Genomic DNA, 7,084 nt, shown 5'->3' with positions numbered 1-7,084 from the left:
CCCGCTCCCGCCCCGCCCCGCCTCCCCCGAGGACACCGGGCGTTTAATCTCTCCGGGCTTAATTCTTGGCAGCCTCGAAGGTGGTTCGCAACGGGAAATAAAACTTGACAGTTGCCTTTTCTCTAAAAGGGGTTTAGAGACGGGCTGAAAAGCAAACGTGTTTTTCGCTGCCACGGGCTTCCGCGTTCGGGGCGCGGCCGGCCGGTGCGGTGCGGTCCGAGGGAGCGGGGCGCGCCGGCGACGCCGAGTAGGCCGAGGCGCGGCGCTTTCCGCCGCCCGACGCCGGGAATCCCGCGCAGGAACCGCGCGCCCCGGGGAGGCCGGGGGCGCCCGGAGTCGCGCCCGGGGCGGCTGGGGTCAGGCGAGAGATGAGGGCCTGGAGAAGGCCTCAGCCTGCTGGCTCCCGTCCTGGGCCCCGTGACACGGAGGTTGGGGACCGAGTTGACGGAGGTGGTGAGGGCAGTGCTGGGGGCTTTGTTTCCCCGGCCTGCTGCTGCGGACACTACACAAAATGGAGCGGGAACCAGGGTGGTGAGCGCGCCGCCCGCCCTGGGCTGCCCGGCTGCTATTGGGTGGAAGAGGCCAGAGCCGCCGCTGGCCTCCTCCTGGCAGCGCGGAGCGCGCTTTCCTTGCAGCGGTAAAGGTCAAGTCCTGCGAGCCACCGCCTTCACCGCCTTCACGGTCAGGGCTGATCGCCCGGTCCGTCACCGTAGGCGCTGCAGCTGTGGTTGCTGGAAGGCCCAGGATGTACAACTAGCGGAGCCGTTACTTGTGCTGCAAGCAGGTTCTGGTAGCCTGGGCTTGAGCACTGCATGTGGATTCTTTCTTGATTTCCAATGCTTTTATCATGTTCAAAAGGAGTCCCACACTCAGGAGTGGACCAAGCTGTGTCTTCGGGGGAGAGCAAGATCGACCCCAGTCCAGCAGATTTTGGAGGCCATGGAGGCCTAGCCTGAGCAAAAGGAGCCTCTACAAGCTCATGGGAAGCAGACATGACTGCATGGATGGGAAAACTGGGTTCTGGCAGGAACAAGTGGCTGGCTGCTCAGAGCCAGCAGGCCTGGAGTAAGATGGAAAAGCCAAGACGCTGCTGGGCTGCCTGAGTGCAGAGGTGCCATGAGTGCATGGCAGGCCTGTGGTGAGATGCTTGATGCTCTCCTCAGGCCTAAGATCTTTACTAAATGAAGTGTGCTCTGCCACTAAAAAAACCCCTGAGTACTGGCCCCAAGAACCCCCTCACCGTGTTCTGCAGGGAGGAAACACCTTACTCCCTGCCCATTGCAGGCCAGAGCCTCAGGCCCAGAAGCAAAGAGAACTTAAGTCTAGTCTGCCACTGAGCCTGTTGCCCTAGGTGAACCAAAGTGTCTAGACATGATCTTTTCTTTCCTCAAAAGATAGAAAAACTGACACTATCCCTAGAGTTCCATGGGCAGGACTGGGATACAGTGCAGTTGTCTACAAGTGAGTACTATGGTGGAACAGCCAGGCTGAATTGGTCAGAGAGCCCCTAGGGCAAGGCTGGATGGGGGTAGGGGCTATTCTTAACCCTGGAATCTTAATTGCCACTGGCACTGGGTAAAAATGAAGTTTCCCTAGAAGGCATTTGCAACCCGGAACATGAGGGTGTCCTATGAGCCACAGCCCTGGGGACTGAGACAAAGGACCAGAACCAATGTCATGGATGGACTACTATCTTGTCCTCTTTATTGCACACACTTAGGGAAACCACATTTGGGCCAAAGCTGCAAAGAAAATAGAAGGCCAACCCTGAGAACTAGGGTTTCACCCTTCAGTATTTCCCTGCCCCATTTGTTCCCCACTCTATGAAGAAATGAGTGAACTCTTCTCTAATGAGTTAGCAACAGTAAAAATAAAAATAGATCTCAAAGGAAGAAATGCTTCCTTCTCCCATGGGTTTGAGACCCACTAAACTAAATGATAAGCAGATTGTTTAGGTGATTGAGACCCTCAGCTGAGCCCTCTGCCCTATTTCCCAGTGGCCAGATGGATAGACTCCTTCAGACATTAAGGACATTCTAGCATGACTGAACTTGCTAGTCAGACAAAGAACCAAATGTGAGGTCAAGTTCAAGGTATTACCTGTTTCCTTGCTATGGGGAAGGGAAGAGGAGGGTCAGTGCCTTGACAACGGGACAAACTGACCCCTGTCTCTACTTGGTAATGGCAGAGGTGATCCCTGATATTTTACCAGAAGGAAAGGTGATGGCCAACAAATCATTCCCTGAGAAGAAATCCTGGGAGATTTCCTGGGCCATCCCCACAGCATCCTCTTAGCTCACCACAAAAAACCAAGGATACCTTCAACTTGGAAGGAAATAGTCCCAAATGAAGACCTGGCCTCCAGCCCTTTGTCCATTTCCACCCTCATTCTTCCAGCCAACTCTTGCACATGTGTGCATTATGGTCAACAGGGTAGCTTAGCTTTCTTAAAACAGTGCAACATTTGGGGACAGAGGAAAGTAACAGCTCCTGCCGGCAAGAAGAAATAATAATGGCACTTTAAGCAATCCACTGAGAAATAACTGTAGGTCTCTGGTGAAAGTTAAAATTGTGGGGAGTCGGAAACTGCATAGACCCTTCTCTCTATACATGAGTACTAGCTGCCTTCTAGTGGCACCTTAGTTGGTGCTCAGCTGAGGAGTGACATCAGGAGAGTCAAGAGGCCTGGAAAAAGGAGATTGGCTAGAAAGAGGCAGGGCAGGCACAGTTAACATGAGTGGCTGGGGGACAGTACTGGCTGGAGGACAGTGGACAGTGGGCAGCTGAGTTTGGCATTCACAGGATGACCACATGCTGAGCATTCAAAGGGCTGCAAGTGCAGACACTGGCCATTTCAGATTCCCAGATTTGGGGGACGAGGAGCAGCTGCTGTCTCCCAAGCCAGCCCAAAGGACAAAAAAAAGCCTGGCCAGTTGGAGTTTGGAAGCCTAGAGTCTAGAGATGCTCTCACCTGCACCCCCACCACCAGCTATATCCTCCTTTGGCATGAGAGGGTGTTAAGCCACCTATCAAGTATCCTTTGAATAACTGTTGGAAAGGCCCTGGCATGACAACCATGGTGACAAGGCCTTACATTGCTCAAGTGTGCATCAATTGGTACAGAAGCTGCTCTGCCACTCTGTACTAGCAGCTGGAGCCTTCCCGCAGCTCCCTGGCCCTCTCCTGCTGCAAGAAGAAGCGGATGCGGCAGAGGAGCCAGGACACTTTATTCTGATATCCTGCCTGCAAAAGCGGGTGGAACGCAGGGTGCATGGATCACCATCCCCGCCAGAGTGCACTCAGCCTGCCAGGGAGGGCTGGGGAGATGCACATCCTCCCTTCCCAGTCTTAAAGCCAGATCAGAGGAAGACCCTGACTGGCTTGGTTTTGGTCTGTTTTGCTGAACAAATCTTGTTAGCCATTTCCTCCTTGATCAGGACGACAGGGACGCCTTGCCTTCTCCTCTCCGGGTGGCCACCTCCAAACTGCGGAGGAGCGACCGACAGGCAGCTGGCGGGGAAAGGCTGCCTAGACCTTGAAGTTTGGAAAAACAAGAGATTGAACTGGCTCCCTCCCTTCTTTGCAGACGCGCACGCACCGTCAGGCAGCCGCCACTTCCTGCCTTTGTTTTTCTTCCTCCAAACATTTTTGGCCTCTTGCATTAGCCGCCCTGGGGCTCCGGGTTGACGATTAAAGGAAATATACGCTGAAGAGTGTTTTCGGGAGATGGCCCCGCACTGTGGAGCTTTCGTGAAGTAACATGCTGCTCATGAGAAACCAGTCGCCAGGGCCAATGTCATAGTCTTGCCTGCCGCGGCAGCTTCTAAAGTGGAACTCGGACTTGGCCTTCCGGGATGGCCTTAGTTCCAGTCAGCTTTTTCCCAGAGCCAGGTAGGTTCAGCTTGACCGTGGAGCCTCCTGCAAAGCAGAAGAGTCTGTAAGACTCCGCATAGTTAAAACCAAAGACAAGCAGTTCTGTCCCCTCTTCTCCCCCCATATTTGGTCCAAACCTCAGAACAGCACCCATCCTTCACCTTCACTGGCTGCCTGGAGGAACATTTGCACCACTAAGTATATTCTGCAAGAGTGAAGCAGGAGTGGGCAACCCCGAGGGCATCCTGCAGGCTTGCGGGATCTGCACACCTCGACTTAATGTCCTTGCTGGGGCAACTAAAAGCATTCAGCAGCTCCAGGCGGTTCCCCTTCTGCTGCCATCCAAAGCCTTTTCCCTCCTCCATCTCCACAGCAGCGCCCCCACACACCCTCTTCCAGGCTTCTAGTTCCTCTGGGCACCCAGCTCTACAACAGCCTGTCAAATAACCCTGCCAACCACTCCTGGAGTTCTTTCCTCCAACAGAGCCTTTCCTTGGGCATTTGCCTTGTCTCCTGAAGATACCCAAGAGATCCAATCCTGCCGGCACCCACTTGACTTGGTTCTCGAGGAGGGCATAGGAGACAGTGGTTATTTGGAACAGCACACAATCCCATACTGACCGTTCTGTGGGGACACCCTCTCATTGGCACCAGAGGAAGCCGATCTAATGAAGAGAGGGACTGCATGCAGCTGGGGAAGGTGGCCTGGCGTCCCCCACTGTGGGGCGACTGCGGCCCCACTGCTCAGGCACAAGCTGAAGTTGACTGCCAAAACTGCTATAAAACCGCAGGTCTGTCTAGAACTGTTTTTGGTTCTCCTAGACGCCCCCGGGTTCAATTATGGTCTTAAAAGCCCTAATACAAGTGCAAGAATTTGTTTGCCTTCACCCAGGGGCGGGGCGAGCCCTGCAATGGTGGCGCCTTTGTTATGGCAAAGTCACTGAAACCCTTCATGCATTCCTTTTGTTCCTGGATAGGGGTGGCGAGGACTGGGTGGGCTGCTGGGAGAGTTTGGAATAGTGAAAAATTGAGCCAAGGAACTATTCAAATACAGCTGCTTGAAATGTTGCTCCTATCTTTTATATTCCATCTCCAAGAAAGAGATACTGTGGAGAAACAAATATTTTGCCTTGTGGGTCGCTGCAGGAAATAGAAGTTTTTCGCTGCAGGGCACCCCCATAATTGTGATTCCCAGCTTTAGGAGGTCCCACACTGCCTTTCCCCAACAACCTTCTCTCCAACTGGATCGTCTCACTCATGCCGATGCTGCCCTCTACGAAAGCCACAGTGGACAAATATGTTAAGCTGAAGATGCACAAATAATTTCAAGTTCAGCTCTCAGAGATTCAAGGGGCATGCAAGTTCTTGCAGCAAATCCTGAATAAAGAGTTCATTAAACCAATGTGTCTGACTGGCTTGATTTGTGATAAGCAATCCTTGTAAAGGGGGAAAGCCACATAAACATTAATGCTAATAAATTAGTTTACTCCACTACAGAGTAATTACTTGATATTATTGATATTTACTGTGGGTATTCAAATGCAATGGCGGGTCATTATTGGGAGAAAATACATAATGAGAATATTTCTTTTCCAGTGCAATACATGATTAAATTTGTTATTGAGTCAGTTACAGTCAGCTCAGCAATAAATAAATAAATCGATGTTGACACTTAAATACCAAAGATCTTAAGAGTTTATACTCTAAATCTCCTCAAGATATGTAAATACCTTTAGCTATTTCCTGGACAGGGAAGGGGTTTTCATTTTTTATTTTTTAAATTTTCCTTCTATGACACCCCAGCTCCTTCTAAGAACAGTGTTTTGGGGAGGCCCTGGGTACAGGACTTCTCCCTGTTCCTGCCCGGCTGCTCTAAGTCCTCGCTCTTCTTTCGTTTCCCCAAAATATTCTTCCTTCTATCCTACAGAGTAGTAATGAGCATTATTTTGCCTTCTCAATTTCTCTGTTTCCTCCTCCTGAGAAGGTAGGTTCGCATCAGCAGCTAAGGCCTCTGACTCTGTCCTTGGCACAAACTTGGCCTTTGCAAGGCATCCTTAATTGCCCAAGGTGCAGGGAGTTGGAGGAACACCTCTCTTTTCTTTGGCATTGTGCTCCTTCTCTGGAATGAGTGGCAGGAAAAGACACCGAGCTTTCTGAGCTTCTGCCTTGCACCTCCCTTGCTTTCACTCTCTCACTTTGCAAGAAGAAGAGGATGCAGATTATCCCTTTCTTTGCCAGGACTCCTCAGCCAATACGCCCTCCTTGCCACCCCCATTTTCTCCACAGCCCCAAGCAGCCTGGACGAGCCCCCCTCCCCAAAGGTCCAGCATACCCAGGAGAAGGCTCCTCAGATGTCAGCTCCTCTAAAACAGCCCAAGGCTTGCCTCAATTGCATGGTTTCCCGATTCCTCAGCTCCAGAAGACCAGGCAGGCGCGCTGACCAGCGAGCAGAGGCGCAGCCCCCGTGCGTCTAGCTCTGCCGAGTCACTCCGAACCGCGGCAGGCAGGGAGCAGAAGGGGGGTTCTTGAAAGACAAGGGGTGGGGTGAGGAGGTGGGCAAGGAGCGTGAAGGGAAAGGTGGATCCCGGGTAAGACGAAGGCCCTTCCGGACCCGTGGATCACTGACAATCCGCGGGGAAAGCCGCCTTGGCTGTTGGCGGTTTAGGGACGGAAGGCACTAAAGCGCTTCGGAAGTGACCATGAATGCAAGCGTGTAATCAAGTCACCGTGCAAATCAGACAAGCCACGGGGCCAGCACATCCACGACTACTACGAACCCTGCCCCCAATGGGGTCTGGCCAGGGTCTGAGGCTGGGGTGCTTCCTAGAGCAAGCCTGGAGTGGGGGGCTGGGAAGAAGGGGCGCGACCCTAAGCCTCCAGGACAGCCGACTCCCCGACCACGGGCCACGGGGCTCTGGGCTTCCACCTGGCCACCCCTAGCACACAGCATCCCTCAGCCACCCGAGGAGTGGGGGTAGGGGCGACGGGAATTGAGTTTCTCACCGCCCTAGGCACATTCGAAGGCTGGGATCGTGCAGCTGAGCAACAGCAAGCTGCACAGGGGCGCACCCCAGCCTTGCTGCGCGCCGGGAGGCCCCCCAGCCAACATGAGTTACACCGGCGATTACGTGCTTTCGGTGAGAACACCGAGTGACGATCTGTTGCTTCCCCTGAGGTGGCTACAAAGAAAGGAAGCCGAGGAGGGAGGGGA

At 53.2% G+C, this 7,084-nt stretch overlaps 1 long non-coding RNA gene across 2 annotated transcripts; it reads right to left on the bottom strand.

Moving 5' to 3' along the window:
• Positions 1-3,207: 3,207 nt before the first annotated feature.
• Positions 3,208-7,056, bottom strand: LOC111815363. 2 transcript variants are annotated; one of them, XR_002820066.1, is made up of 3 exons: positions 6,877-7,056; positions 6,206-6,397; positions 3,208-3,918 (listed from the first exon to the last, which is right to left on the bottom strand). It is a non-coding gene; the product is annotated as an uncharacterized LOC111815363 (long non-coding RNA). The 2 variants fall into 2 exon arrangements; XR_002820065.1 differs by having other exon boundaries at positions 6,206-7,050.
• Positions 7,057-7,084: the final 28 nt, after the last annotated feature.

Source organism: Octodon degus, unplaced genomic scaffold (genome assembly GCF_000260255.1).
Source record: "Octodon degus isolate 3935 unplaced genomic scaffold, OctDeg1.0 scaffold00015, whole genome shotgun sequence".
NCBI lineage: Eukaryota > Metazoa > Chordata > Mammalia > Rodentia > Octodontidae > Octodon > Octodon degus.
Note: the sequence above shows the minus strand (reverse complement) of the source record. Positions and strands in the feature narration are given on the sequence as shown.